The sequence below is a fragment of the Melanerpes formicivorus genome, unplaced genomic scaffold (genome assembly GCF_026170545.1).
Source record: "Melanerpes formicivorus ecotype bairdi unplaced genomic scaffold, bMelFor1.0.p_v2 SCAF_25, whole genome shotgun sequence".
In the NCBI taxonomy this organism is placed as follows: Eukaryota; Metazoa; Chordata; class Aves; order Piciformes; family Picidae; genus Melanerpes; species Melanerpes formicivorus.
The window spans coordinates 12,987,228-13,002,150 of NW_027142377.1; the positions used below are offsets into that span (position 1 = coordinate 12,987,228).

The following is a 14,923-nucleotide window of genomic DNA, read 5'->3' on the forward strand; positions in this document are numbered from 1 at the left end:
GTGTCACCGCCCCCCCAGCGTGGCACCGCCCCCTCAGCGTGGCACCGCCCCCTCGAGCGTGGCACCGCCTCCCCCAGCGTGGCACCGCCCCCCCAGCGTGGCACCGCCCCCCTCCAGCGTGTCACCGCCCCCTCCAGCGTGTCACCGCCCCCCCAGCGTGTCACCGCCCCCCTCCAGCGTGTCACCGCCCCCCTCCAGCGTGTCACCGCCCCCCTCCAGCGTGTCACCGCCCCCCTCCAGCGTGTCACCGCCTCCCCCAGCGTGGCACCGCCCCCCCAGCGTGTCACCGCCCCTCCCAGCGTGTCACCGCCCCCCCCAGCGTGTCACCGCCCCCCCTCCAGCGTGTCACCGCCCCCCTCCAGCGTGTCACCGCCCCCCTCCAGCGTGTCACCGCCCCCCCCAGCGTGGCACCGCCCCCCAGCGTGGCACCGCCCCCCCAGCGTGGCACCGCCCCCGCCCAGCGTGTCACCACCCCCCTCCAGCGTGTCACCGCCCCCCAGCCTGAACCCCACCCCCCAGCATGGCACCGCCCTCAACAGCATGGCGCCAGATGCTTTCAGGGTTGTGGCTGGTAGAGGTTGCAGCTCTTCTGCTGTGTCCCAGGTCAGTGCCAGTCTCTGCTGCTTTGTGGGGTTTCTCTATAGCAGCCGCTGGAGGTGCGCGGGGCTTGGGGGGGTGGCCACCGGCGGGGCAGCGCGGGGCTTTTGGGGGGGGGGGGGGGGGGGGCGTGTCCGGGCTTGACCGGTGGGGCTCTGCGGGGGTGGCGGCTGCTGCCTCAACCGTACCCAGAGGCCCCGTGGGAGCTCAATGCTGCCACCCTGTGTGTAATGGCCGGCAGTGCAGCCGTGCCGCGGCGTGTGCCGCCCCGGGGGAGCTCAATGCTGCCACCCGGTGTGTAATGGCCGGCAGTGCAGCCGTACCGCGGCGTATAGCGCCCCGTGGGAGCTCAGTGCTCAACCCTGTGTGTAATGGCCGCAGTGCAGCCGTGCCGCGGCGTGTGCCGCCCCGTGGGAGCTAATTTCTGCAGCCTAACTGCGCCGAATGCTCGAAAATTCTTAAGGGAAGAGCGGAGAGCGGAGAGCTTGACTCGAGTGTCGCTATGGATCCGGCGCCTGCGCCCTAGCCCGGCTCTGCTCGCGCCAGGGGGGCAGCGTCCCGGTGGTCGCTATGGATCCGGCGCCTGCGCCCTAGCCCGGCTCTGCTCGCGCCAGGGGGGCAGCGTCCCGGTGGTCGCTATGGATCCGGCGCCTGCGCCCTAGCCCGGCTCTGCTGGCGCCAGAGGGGCAGCGTCCCGGTGGTCGCTAATGATACGGCGCCTGCGCCGCAGCGGGTCCGGTCCCGCGCACGCGCCCTCCTCGCGGGCTGCCCACCGCTTTTCTGGCCGGGGGGGCAGGCGCCGCGCTGAGCAGCTTTGGAGCCGGAGCGGTCGCGGAGAGCCCTGATTCGGCGCCTGATGCCGTTCTGTGCCCCAGGGTGCCTGCGAACCGCCGTCCTTTGGCGGGGCAAGGGGTCCTGGCGCATTCGGGGAGCTCGCAGTGCGGTTTCCGGTGTCGCTGCCGGCCCGGGACTCCCAGGTGTGTTCCTTCCGGCGTCTGAAGGTGGTCTGGGGCCATCGGCAGGGCTTTTGGGGGTGACGGAGGAGGTCTGGGGACACCTAAAATGGTCTGGGGATATGTAAAGTTTAGTGGGGCCATCTGAAAGGGTCAAGGGTCGTGGAGAGGCAGCTGGGCACCTCCGTCGGACCCTTTGGGAGGTCTCTGCAGGCTCCCGTGGGAGCTGGGGGTGTCTCGGGGTGGGTTTGGGTTTGGGTTTGTGCTGCAAACAGCGTTGATAATGACTTAGAGAAAGACACACAAGAGACTCAGTAAGTCTCTTGTATCGTGCTTCTATTCTGGCGCCTGACACAGGTAGGATCATTTCAAAAGAGCTGTGTGTCTTCAGAGAGGTTTGGGCAAACTTTTATACAAAAAGTTATCTGTCTATAATGACAGAGGTCCAGATGCTTCCTATCTATACAAAGTTTATCTATCTAAAAGAGCAGAAGTACACATATCATGCAGGTGTCCTTTATCGTATACAAAAGAGCATCTTGTCCAAGACTAACAGAAGTGAATCACTGACAAATCCTGTTATTCCTTCTCTATCCAAAGGCTGTCTGCCAACCCCTCTCCCCCTCCCTGCGTTCCAGCATTTCAGCTAACAAGCGGAAAATTCTTATCAACTCTGTGGTTCTGTTAATGAGACTTTTCTGTTCGTCAATTCCCCCCTTTCTCACAGCCGACAGTATATTCCTATACTATATCTTCTTAAGTCAAACTTTGGACCCAGGCTTTCTGAGCTATCTTTCCCATGCTGACACTTGTGGAAGTTACTCTCAGATGTAGTCACCCAGTCAGATGGCCCCCAAGTCCAATTCAATGAGGCTTCCCCAAATAAAGGGGTCCTCATTTGGCCTCGAGGAAGTTCAGTGCATATCCAACAGTTAGAGAGATTAGTTTGCAAAGCCAATTCTTGCCTAACGTGTAAGTACATATTGCCTTCCCATCCCTCAATTTCCTTGCTGTGCTGCAAAGATTTTGAGAGGAATTTCTAGGTATTAACTACAGCCAGGGCAATCCTTCAAGTGCCCTAGGAATGCAGTGAAAACCTTTTGGGAATTGTTCCTGCTCTGTTACTCCTCAAGCTATGAGGAGCTCTTCAGGGCAGCTCCAAGGTTAGGTTTGGATTCTCCTGGAGTCGCACACAGAACGAGTCTCACGATTCCAGTGGTCTAATTTCATAGCTGCATTTTCTTCTCTCTGCCTAGGTGACAGGACGACCTCACTAATGAAGAGAGATAGCCTGAGCTCTGCAGGAACCTTGAACCCAAGCAGCCAGTGCCTTCTGTGAGTACAAGCTGTCCTTGCTCAACGTGGAACTAGTTGAGAGCTGAAGCCAGACCACACCATAATTCCCTCAGCTTCCTCTTCTGCAGATTAAACAGTCCCAGTTCCTTCAGCCACTCCTCCTAAGGCTTGTTATCCAGACCCCTCACCAGCTTTGTGGCCCTTCTCTGGACTCACTCTCTCACAAGGGGTGTCCTGGGGAACACCACTTGTGCCCGGCCGGCCACCGGCTGGGTTTAACTCTGTTCCCCACCGCTCTTGGGGCCCGGCCATCCATCCTGTTCTGCTGTCCAGCAGTCCCTTTGAAAAAAAATCCATCTGAAAAAAGAAGTAGCAGAGAAGGAAAGCTGAAGCTGCAAAGACTGCAGTCCCTCCCCTCAGTTCTGGTTGTAGCCGGGTGGGGGTTGGTCTCTTCTCCCAGGCAAGCAGCACCAGAACAAGAGGACACAGTCTCAAGCTGTGCCAGGGGAGGTTTAGGCTGAATGTTAGGAAGTGGCTTACAGCTTGGCCAAAGACTCTTCTGATCCCTGTCTTCTGGTCATGACCAGCAGCGTGCACGGGTGGCCAAGAAGGCCACTGGCAACCTGGCCAGTATCAGGAACAGTGTGGCCAGCAGGAGCAGGGAGGTCATTCTGCCCCTGCACTTGGCACTGGTTAGGGCACACCTTGAGTCCCGTGTCCAGTTCTGGGCCCCTCCGTTTAAGCAAGACGTTGAGTTGCTGGAAGGTGTCCGGAGAAGGGCAACAAAGCTGGGGAGGGGTTTGGAGCACAGGCCTGTGAGGAGAGGCTGAGGGAGCTGGGGTTGCTTAGCCTGGAGAAGAGGAGGCTCAGGGGAGACCTTCTTGCTTTCTACGACTCCCTGAAGGGAGGTTGTAGCCAGGTGGGGGTTGGTCTCTTCTTCCAGGCAAGCAGCACCAGAACAAGAGGACACAGTCTCAAGCTATGCCAGGGGAGGTTTAGGCTAGAGGTTAGGAAGAGGTTCTGCACAGAGAGAGTGATTGCCCATTGGAATGGGCTGCCCAGGGAGGTGGTGGAGTCACCATCTTTGGAGGTGTTCAGGAGGAGACTGGATAGGGTGCTTGGTTGCATGGTTTAGTTGATTAGGTGGTGTTGGATGATAGGTTGGACACGATGATCTTGAAGGTCTCTTCCAACCTGGTCCGGTCCATTCCATCCCATTCCAATCAACTAAACCATGGCACTGAGTGCCTCATCCAGTCTCTTTCTAAACACTTCCAGTGATGGCGACTCCACCACCTCCCTGGGCAGCACATTCCAAAGGCCAATCTCTCTTTCAACCTGCTCTATTCTATTCTATGAAGACCTTCTTCCTAACATCCAGGTTTAATTGGTGAGAGCAACAGACTTGGTTGCTGCCACCCGCTGCTAAGGGGTCTGAGTGGCCCCCAAATGGGGTTTGGAGGCAGGTAAAGGTTTCTTTTGGCGTGTGAAGGGGTTTTGTGGGCATCTAGAAGGGGTGTGGAGCCCCCTGAAAGGGTCTGGGATAGTGTCAGGGGGTTCTGGGCTGGTCTACCAGCGGGTCTGGGGACATTAGAAGCGTCTGGGGGTACCTAAAATGGAGCTGGGCGTATGAGATGGGGGCTTTGGGTGCCTCCAAAGGGGTTTTGTGGGCATCTAAGTTGGGGAATCTGGGGGGGTCCTGAAGGAGTTGGGGGGTTCTCCTCAAGCTATGAGCAGACACACAGACAGTTGTTAAGGGACTTTCTTTGATCATTCCAGGTCTGGTGTGCTGGGACTGGCAGGATCTTCCTGAGCTGTCCACGTACAGTTTCTGTCGACACTCTTCAGCTCGTACATCCGGTTTGCTGACAGAGGGTATGGGGTTTGTGGGGCCCGGCAGCGAGAGTTTTCCAAAGAGGAGCTCTTCAGGGCAGCTCCAAGGTTAGGTTTGGATTCTCCTGGAGTCGAACACAGAACGAGTCTCACGATTCCAGTGGTCTAATTTCATAGCTGCATTTTCTTCTCTCTGCCTAGGTGACAGGACGACCTCACTAATGAAGAGAGATAGCCTGAGCTCTGCAGGAACCTTGAACCCAAGCAGCCAGTGCCTTCTGTGAGTACAAGCTGTCCTTGCTCAACGTGGAACTAGTTGAGAGCTGAAGCCAGACCACACCATAATTCCCTCAGCTTCCTCTTCTGCAGATTAAACAGTCCCAGTTCCTTCAGCCACTCCTCCTAAGGCTTGTTATCCAGACCCCTCACCAGCTTTGTGGCCCTTCTCTGGACTCACTCTCTCACAAGGGGTGTCCTGGGGAACACCACTTGTGCCCGGCCGGCCACCGGCTGGGTTTAACTCTGTTCCCCACCGCTCTTGGGGCCCGGCCATCCATCCTGTTCTGCTGTCCAGCAGTCCCTTTGAAAAAAAATCCATCTGAAAAAAGAAGTAGCAGAGAAGGAAAGTTGAAGCTGCAAAGATTGCAGTCCCCTCAGTTCTTGTGGTACCCTCTGTGAGATCCTAAGCCACCTGAACTGAGCCGGTCAGGCAGCCAAGCTAGTGCAGCAGTGTCTTCTGGAGAGTTGATAGGAGCCAGTTCTGTGGGGTTTGTTGAAGTGACTGTCCAGTCGTTCTACATGAACAATTGTCTTAGTGCTAGCAAGCAGGAGGCTCTGAAGTGTGGTACTTTGAGAGCTCCATTCATACTTGCCCTTCAGGAGGAGCCAGCTCTTTCATTGAAGGATCTTCCTGAGGTGTCCAAGTACAATTTCCGTTGACACTTTTCAGCTCTTACATCCAGGTTGCTGACAGAGGATGTTGGGTTTGAGGGCCCTGGCAGCGACAGTTTTCCAAAGAGGAGCTCTAAGGCCAGCTGCAAGGTTAGGTTTGGATTCTCCTGGGGTGCCTGTGCTTGAAAAGCCCCCCAGAGGCCGTGCAGAGTGGTGCTCGCAGTAGCTCTGTGCAAGTCTGCCATGGGCTCAGGAGGCCAGTATCTAGAGAGAGGGAGAGGGAAGGACAGAGACACTTCTAAGACAGTTTTAAAGAAATAATTATGAGAAGAGGCAAATTAATTCTGGGGACTCATGTGATATATCTGTTTAAGAGAAAAAAAAATGAAGGAGGTTTCTGACCATAACCAGGCTGACAAAGCACAGTAATGTGGTTTCCTATGGGATTCAACTCCTCCTGCATTGCACAGGACACTTCAACAGCTGTCCTGACAAGCTCTAAGTAATGAACTTAATCCACCCTGTGCAAGCAATGGGGCAAAAGATTACAAAATCCATGTATGCAATTGAGATGTGTTACGTTGGGACGCCCAGGATACAGCTCATCAAGCTCTCCTAGTTTTTAGACGCAAGATGGAAGAAGGAAGGGGGAAGACAGAGCAGAAGGTCTATTTAAATATGAAACTCCTAGGCTGAAAGAAAAGAAAAACATTTTAAAGAGCACTCAGTGAGACTCTGTCACCAGCATAGCTAATCACAGAATCACTGAGTGTTAGGGGTTGGAAGGGACCCCAAAATAGCATCCGGTCCAACCCCTGTGCCAGTGCAGGATCACCTGGGGCAGGTTTTGAATGTCTCCAGAGACTCCACTAACTCTCTGGGCAGCCTGCTCCAGGGCTCTGGCACACACAGTGAAAAGGTTTTCCCTTCTGTTCCTGTGGAACTTCCTCCTTTTATTCGTCGGACACAGCGAAGCCGCTGGGTCGTGTTGCTGCGGCAAGGTGACCCACCCTGTAGTTCAGGGCCTGGGTTTCTGCCTTCATGGCAGCCTGTTCCCTTGGCACCCTGTCAGCTTAACAGCCCTGTACTCGGGGTCTGTGTGACGAGTTGTGGAGCCCTCCATCCCCCTTCTGTCCCCAGCAGCAGCCCAAGGTCCCTGTAAGCAGGGCTGGGGAGGCTGCTTTAGGCAGCTAACAGGAACCAACCTTGCCTGGCCCTTAGGGGGCTGAGGTCAGTCCCTGGGCTCCTGAAGAGGTGGTGTTGCGCTGCTGCCAGGAGGGCCGGCCCGTAGGTGGGGCACGGGCCAGAGCCTGTGGCTCTCTGTGGGGCTTTTTGGGAGTGCTGCTGAGGCCTCACTCTGTCCTGTTGGCATCCTTTGTCAGGGTAGCCAGATCCTAGGCCTGATGTCTATCATTAGCTCAATTGCAGAATTTCCTCGTCTGCTGTTCCTGTCCGTAAATTTTTGCCAGTGCTTCTGTAATAAAAAGGTTTTTATTTCTCCTGTAACTTGCAAGCTGGTGACCTCCTTAGGAGCACCACTGTGTTGTTCACAAAGTTCTTTGCTGTTGCAAAGCTGGGAGAAGTGTGAGGTTCAGCTGATGAAGTTTCTCTCTTTAGAAGTGTCTGCTCAGCCATCCTCTTCCTGGATCTCGGAGCTTTGTCTCTCCCTGTTTGCAGTGCCCCGACAAGGACTTGTGCCGACACATCCTCGGGAAGCTGAAACCACCAAAGGGTTTAATGGGTGAGAGCAAAGCTCAGCTGTGTGCTGAAGCTGCAAACCTTGCCCAGAAGGCTGTCCCCGGCTCGGGGTGATAAAAAGAACAGGAGCGTAGCCGCTCGGCTGTCTTTCCTTCTGTGATGCCACAGGGGGGTGGGCGAGGATACAGCAGAGGAGCAGTGAGGGAGGGGTGAGGGCAGCCTCCCACAAAGGCTGCTTGCAGACCTGAAATGCCAAATGTTTGAAATGCCAGGACGTTCTTGGAGGGGAGGGAAAGCCCCGGGAAAGTGTAAGAGTGAGTGTGAGGTGTTCCAGCCGAGGAACAGCGGTGCTGCTTATTGAGAGATTGCAGAAGGGCAGTGATTTGTGTGCAGAAAGGCCTTGACGTGACCCCCCTCTGTTCTGTAGAAAGGCTTCTAGAGGAGAAAAGCACATCCTGAGCAGAGCCACAGGGGGGTGTGGGGTGTGGTTTGAAACAGAAATAGCAACTGTCTCTCAATTAAAACAGTGGATTGTCTTTCATGTGTGTGTGTGGTGTGCTGTTTTTTCATTGAATGGAAAAAGCTCTGCAGGGAGACCAGCTGATCTGCTCCCGAGGCACAGCAGCACCGGACCTGCTGAGCGTTGGGGGCCTGTTAAGGAGGGTCTGCTGTCATCTGAAGTGGGCTTGGGGGTATGAAAGGGGAATTTGGGGGCATGTGAAGGGTTCTGGGAGCATCTAGAGGTGTCTGGGGACCTCTGGAGGGGCTCCTGGGTCATGTCTGGAGGGTCACGGAGGAGTGGGGGGGTCTGTGCCTCAGTGTGGTTTCGGGGTCTCTGTGTCAGGTCCCCACAGCGTGTGGGTTGCTGTGTGGCATTGCTGGAGTCTCGGTGTCCCTAGCGCCCCTGACTCTTCTGCTCACTGCTCCCACCTTGTGGGCACGGCCAGGTACTGCTTGCTGTCGCCTGCTGCCAAGGGTGTGAGTGGCCTCTGAAGGGAGGCGCAGAGAGGTATTCTGGGGCGTCTAGAGGGGCTTTGTGGGCATCAAGAGGTGTCTGGCGGCCTCTGGAGGGTCTCCGGGGGGGTCTCTGGAGGGTCCTGAAGCAGCTGAGGGGGCGGGGAGTGGTGGTGTTGTGTTAGAGGTCTCTGGGGGGTTCCAGGGTTTGGGGTCCCGCAAGATTGGGGTGGTCTCACTCCGGTATTGGGTGTCCTGCAGTCCCAGGACCCCCCAGCCACATCTCCCCCGGCATCTCAAGGCGAGCTGCGAGCACCTCAAGGGCCTTAGAGGGTGAGAAAGGAGGTCTGGGGGCATGTAGACGGAAGTGAGGGCATCAAGACGGCACCGCTCTCCCCGTGACAGCGCCTGCCCTTCCCAAGACGGCACCGCTCTCCCCGTGACAGCGCCTGCCCTTCCCAAGATGGCGTCGCCCTCTCCGTGACAGCGCCTGCCCTTCCCAAGATGGCGCCGCCCTCGCCTTCTCGGCTCCGACCTAGCCAGCGTAACTATCGTCCCCTCTGCTTTCTCTGCTCCGCATCAGCTCAGTGTAGACTCTGCTGCTCTCTGGAGTTGTTTTGTCCCTGCTGCAGGACTCTGCCACGGGTCTGGGGGTGGGCAGCAGCGAGGGGGGGGGCAAGAAACACCAGCAGCGAGGGGGGGTGGGTGTCGATTTGCCGCGGTCGGGAGCAGTCTGCTCCCAGTTCACGAGCTGTTCTCCTGTCTCTCCCAGCTCTTGCAGGCTGACCCCAATGCCCCCAGACTCGCCCAGCGATCCCAGGGTGAACCCCGCAGCACCCAGATTCGCCCAGCGATCGTCACGTGATTAGGGGCCACGCAAAGGAGGGGCGGGGAGCAGAGAAAGTGGCGGCGGCGCTGTGAGGGATAGGAAAGGGAAAGGGTGGGAAGGGAGCTAGAGGGGAGGGGGGAGCGGGGAAGACCGCGCAGGTTACGTCACTGGAGGCGGGGCTTGAGGAAGGCAATAGGATGGCTATGGGGGGCGGGGCTGGAGGACTGGAGGCGGGGCTAGAGGGCGGCAATAGAATGGCTAAGGGAGGGGGCGGGAACGAGAGGGCATCTGCGTCACAAGGGGGCGGGGTTTGAGTGAAATAGGATGGCTATGGAGGGGGCGGGGAAAGGGCTGAGGGAGGTTGCAGGAGGTGGGACTGGAGGACTGGAGGCGGGGCTGGAGGGCGACAATTGGATGGCTATAGGAGGGGGCGGGGCTGGAGGAGGGCAGCAGGATGGCTATGGGGGGGCGGGGAATAGCGCAGACTATGTCACGGGGGGCGTGGCCTGAGCAGCTGGGGCAGAGAGGCGATGGCTGCTGATTACGTCAGAGCAAGGGGGCGGAGCGCCCAGGTGGGAGGGGGGAGGAGGGCACCAGGGCTGCCCCGCGCGGTGATGTCAGAGAGTGGAGTGGGGCCGGCTGCGCCACGTGGGCCACGGGGAGCGCGGGAAAGGGATAACGGGAGGGGAGAGGAGGAGGAGGGGAGGGAGGGAGAGGCTGGGGGGGGTCATTAGTGGCCACCGTAGCTCATTAGTGGCCACCCAAGCTCGATACTGGTCCAGACTCGTCCAGACTGGTCCAAACCGGTCCAGACCGGTCCAAACCGGTCCAAGCCGGTCCAGACCGGTCCAGACCGGTCCAGACCGGTCCAAACCGGTCCAAGCCGGTCCAAGCCGGTCCAAACCGGTCCAAAGCGGTCCAAGCCGGTCCAGACCGGTCCAAGCCGGTCCAAGCCGGTCCAGACCGGTCCGGACCAGTCCAAACCGGTCCAGACCGGTCCAGACCGGTCCAAACCGGTCCAAACCGGTCCAAACCGGTCCAGACCGGTCCAAACCGGTCCAAGCCGGTTCAAGCCGGTCCAGACCGGTCCAAACCGGTCCAAACCGGTCCAAGCCGGTCCAGACCGGTCCAAACCGGTCCAGACTGGTCCAGACCGGTCCAAACCGGTCCAAACCGGTCCAGACCGGTCCAAACCGGTCCAAGCCGGTCCAGACCGGTCCAAGCCGGTCCAAGCCGGTCCAGACCGGTCCAAGCCGGTCCAAACCGGTCCAGACCGGTCCAAGCCGGTCCAAACCGGTCCAAGCCGGTCCAAGCCGGTCCAAACCGGTCCGGACCGGTCAAAACCGGTCCAGACTGGTCCAGACCGGTCCAAGCCGGTCCAGACCGGTCCAGACCGGTCCAAGCCGGTCCAGACCGGTCCAAACCGGTCCAAGCCGGTCCGGACCGGTCCAAACCGGTCCAAGCCGGTCCGGACCGGTCCAAACCGGTCCAAACTGGTCCGGACCGGTCAAAACCGCTTGAAACTGGTCCAGACTGGTCCAAACCGGTCCAAAACACTCCAGACTGGTCCAAACCGGTCCAAACCAGTCTACACTGGTCCAAACTGATCCATACTGTTCCAAACTGGTCCAAAACGGTCCAGACTGGTGCAGACTGGTCCAAACTGGTCCAGACTGGTCCAAACTGGTCCAAACCAGTCCAGACTGGTCCAAACCGGTCCAGACTGGTCTAGCCCTGGCTCCATACTGGTACATACTGGTCCCCCCTCTCTTCCTCTCCCCTCCCTTCCCCTTCCTTATTCCTTTCCCGCCCTCCCCTCCCCTTTTGCCGCCCACCCCTAACCCCTTTCCCGCCTTTGCGCTTTCCCCTCCCTCCTATTGGCCGCACCGCGCCAGAAGCTCCCTCCCCCTTTTAGCTTGGTGGGGGGAGGGGGCATGGCCAGCCACCCGCCTCCACTTCACTCCCTCCCTCCCTTATTTGGGGGGGGGCGTGGCCAGCCCCCCACCTCGCTTCTTCACTGCCCTCCCTTTGTGGGTGTGGCCAGCCGCCCTCCTCCGTTTCACTCTCCCTCCCTTATTTGGGAGGGGGCGTGGCCAGCCAGTCCCATCGCAGTGCACTCCCAGTCCTTCCCATTCTCTCCCAGTTCCCTCCCATTCCCATTCCACTACACCCAGTTCCTCCCTGTCCTTTCCCACTCCCTTTCCATTACCCTTCCAGTGCCCTCCTAGTCCCTTCACTGTTCCCTACCAATTCCCTCCCAGTTTCCTCCCACTCCCTCCCAGCCCCCTCCAATTTCACTCAGGTCCTCCCAGTTCCCTCCAAGTCCCCTTCCAGTTTGACCCAGGCCCTTCCCAGTTCCTTCCCAGTCCCCTCCCATCCCTCCCATTCCCTACCACTGCCCTCCCTGTCAATCCCAGTCCACCCAAGCCCCTAACAGTCCATCCCAGTCCCTTTCATTCCCTTCCCAGTTCACTCAGTCCCATCCCAATCCCCTCCCTGTCCCTTCCCTGTCCCTTCCCAATCCCCTTACTCTCCCATCCCACTCCATCCCAGTCCCTGCCAGTCCCTCCCAGTCCATTCCCACTATGTCCCCTCCCTGTCCCTCCAAGTCCCCTACCATACTGTCCCACTCCCTTCCCAGTCCCCTCCCAGTCCCTCCCTGTTTATTCCTGTCCCTCCCAGTACCTCCCAATCCCTTCTAATCCTATCCCAGTATGGGAGGAGACCAGTAGGGACCAGGAGACACTGGGAGACATACCTGGACCAGCTGGAGGCATTGCTGGAGCCCTGGGAGACAACTGGAAGCAGCAGGAACTCAACTGGGAGCACTGGGAACAACTGGGAGAGCACTGTGAGCACTGTGAGTATCTCCACATAACCCCCAGTGCCCCCCTCAGCCCCTCCAGACCTCCCCAAAGTCTTTCCAGAGTCTCTGAGTTCTTCCCAGTGCCATTCAGAGCCCTTCCCAGTATCTCCCAGTTGACCCTTAGAATTTTCCCAGTGCCCCCTCACTCTCCCCCAGTAACCCTCCCTGCCCCAGATCCTTCCACAGCCTCCCAGTGCCCCGCCAACTCCCTTCCAGAGACCTTCCACAGCCTCCCAGTCCTTCCCAGTACTGTCCTGAGACCCTCCCAGTGCCTCCCAGTCCTTTCCCAGTCTGGGAGGAAGCTGGCAGGGGCTGAGAGGCACTGGGAAGGACTGGGAGCCATACCTGCAGCACCTGGAGTCAGTTCTGGAGCCCTGGGAGACAACTGGAAGCAGCAGGAACTCAACTGGGAGCACTGGGAGGAACTGGGAGAGCACTGGGAGCACTGTGAGTATCTCCTCATGACCCCCAGTGCCCCCGAGCTCCTCCAGACCCCCTCCAGAGTCATTCCACAGTCTCTGAGTTCTTCCCAGTGCCATTCAGAGCCCTTCCCAGTACCTCCCAGTTAACCCTTATAGTTCTCCAGCGCCCCCTCACTCCCCCCAGTAACCCTCCCCCCCCAGATCTTTTCACAGCCTCCCAGTACCTCCCAGTGCCCCCCCAGAGCCCTTAACAGCCTCCCTGTCCTTCACAGTACTGTCCTGAGCCCTTTTCAATTCCCTCCCTGATCCATCCCACTCTATCCCAGTCCCTTCCAACTCTTTTCCCTTCCCATTCCCTTCTTAGTTCCCTCCCAATCCCCTCCCACTGGCTCCCCACTCCCCTCCCAGTCCTGTCACAGTGCACTCCCAGTCCTTCCCAGTCTCTCCCAGTTCCCTCCCATTCCCATCCCAGTACACCCAGTTCCTCCCTGTCCTTCCCCACTCCCATCCCAGTCTCTTCCCAGTGCCCCCCTAGTCCATCCCAGCCCCTTCCAGTTCCTCCCATTCCATCACAGTCCCTTCACAGTCCCCAACCAGTCCCTTCCCCATCCCTTTCCAGTCCCCTCCCAGTTCTACCTGCACTACCTGGCAAGAGCCCTGGTGGACAATTGGAAGCAGTAGCATCCCCACTGGGAGACAACTGGGAGCACTGGGAGCATGACCCAGGAATTCCCAGTACCCCCCTCAGCCCCCCATTTCCCTCCCACAGCCCTTTACAGCCTCCCAGTCCATCCCATTTTCTCCTACACCTTTCCCAGTCTGGGAGGAGACTGGTAGGGGCTGGAAGTTTCTGGGAGAGTCTGGGAGCCATACCTGCAGCACCTGGAGTCAGACCTGGAGCCCTGGGAGACAACTGGAAGCAGCAGGAACCCAACTGGGACAAAAGTGGGAGACAGCTGTGAAAGTCCCCTCCCAGTCCCTGCCAGTCCCTCCCAGTCCATTCCCACTATGTCCCCTCCCTGTCCCTCCACGTCCCCTCCCACACTGTCCCACTCCCTTCCAGTCCCTCCCTGTTTATTCCTGTCCCTCCCAGTACCTCCCAATCCCTTCTAGTCCTATCCCAGTATGGGAGGAGACCAGTAGGGACCAGGAGGCACTGGGAGACATACCTGGACCAGCTGGAGGCATTGCTGGAGCCCTGGGACACAACTGGAAGCAGCGGGAACCCAACTGGGAGCACTAGGGGTCCCTGGGAGGAACTGGGAGACAACTGGGAGAGCACTGGGAGTATCTCCCCATGACCTCCAGTGCCCCCCTGAGCCCCTCCAGACCGCCCCAAAGTCTTTCCACAGTCTGAGTTCTTCCCAGTGCCATTCAGAGCCCTTCCCAGTACCTCCCAGTTAACCCTTAGACTTCCCCAGTGCCCCCTCACTCCCCCCACAGTAACCCTCCCCTCCCAGAGTCCTTTCACAGCCTCCCAGTACTCCCCACTACCTCCCAGTACCTTCCAGTAACCCCCAGTGCCCCCCTGAGCCCTCCCAGTTCCACCGAGGAAGTCCTTCCACAGCCTCCCAGTGACCCTCTGTACCCCACTGAGCATCCCCAATTCCCCCCCAGAGTCCTTCCACAGTCTCCCAGTCCTTCCCACTACTGTCCTGAGCCCCTCCCAGTGCCTCCCAGTCCTTTCCCAGTCTGGGAGGAGGCTGGCAGGGGCTGAGAGGCACTGGGAGGGACTGGGAGGGACTGGGAGCCGTACCTGCAGCACCTGGAGTCAGTTCTGGAGCCCTGGGATACAACTGGAAGGATCAGGAACCTAACTGGGAGCACTGGGAGGAACTGGGAGACAACTGGGAGAGCACTGGGAGCACTGTGAGTATCTCCCCATAACCCCCAGTGACCCCTTCACCCCCTGCAGACTGCCCCAAAGTCTCTCCACAGTCTCTGAGTTTTTCCCAGTGCCATTCAGAGCCCTTCCCAGTACCTCCCAGTTAATCCTTATAGTTCTCCAGTGCCCCCTCACTCCCCCCCAGTAACTCTCCACCCCCAGAGTCCTTCCACAGCCTCCCAGTACCTTCTAGTACTTCCCAGTAACCCCCAGTTCCTCCTAGTACCTCCCAGTCTCACATAATCAACCAGGTTTGAAGAGACCTCAGATCTCATCAATTCCCTCCTATGTCTGCATCCCTATCCCCTCCTCACAATTAAACCATGGCTCCAGGTGCCACATCCAGTTCTTTTTTGGAACACCTCCAGGGATGGGGACTCCACCACCTCCCTGGGCAGCACATTCCAATGGCCAGTTCCTCTTTCTGGGATGAACTTTGTCCTCACCTCTAGCTTAAACCTTCCCTGGCACAGCCTGAGACTGTGTCCTCTTGTTCTGGTACTGGGTGCCTGGGTGAACAGACCAAACCCTACCTGGCTACAATCTGCCCTCAGGTAGTTGTAGAGAGCAAGAAGGTCTCCCCTGAGCCTCCTCTTCTCCAGGCTAAGCAACCCCAGCTCCCTCAGCCTTGCCTCACAGGGCTATGCTCCAGACCCCTCCCCAGCTTTGTTGCCCTTCTCTGGACACCTTCCAGCATCT

General features: G+C 58.4%; 1 long non-coding RNA gene across 2 annotated transcripts; it reads left to right on the forward strand.

The window, feature by feature from the left end:
- Nucleotides 1-522: 522 nt before the first annotated feature.
- On the forward strand, nucleotides 523-9,132 carry LOC137448663 (uncharacterized). 2 transcript variants are annotated; one of them, XR_010989188.1, is made up of 7 exons: nucleotides 523-603; nucleotides 2,807-2,885; nucleotides 4,626-4,787; nucleotides 4,881-4,959; nucleotides 7,188-7,960; nucleotides 8,484-8,766; nucleotides 8,995-9,132. It is a non-coding gene; the product is annotated as an uncharacterized lncRNA (long non-coding RNA). The 2 variants fall into 2 exon arrangements; XR_010989189.1 differs by lacking the exons at nucleotides 523-603; nucleotides 2,807-2,885; nucleotides 4,626-4,787; nucleotides 4,881-4,959 and having other exon boundaries at nucleotides 6,221-7,960.
- The last annotated feature ends 5,791 nt before the right edge of the window (nucleotides 9,133-14,923 follow it).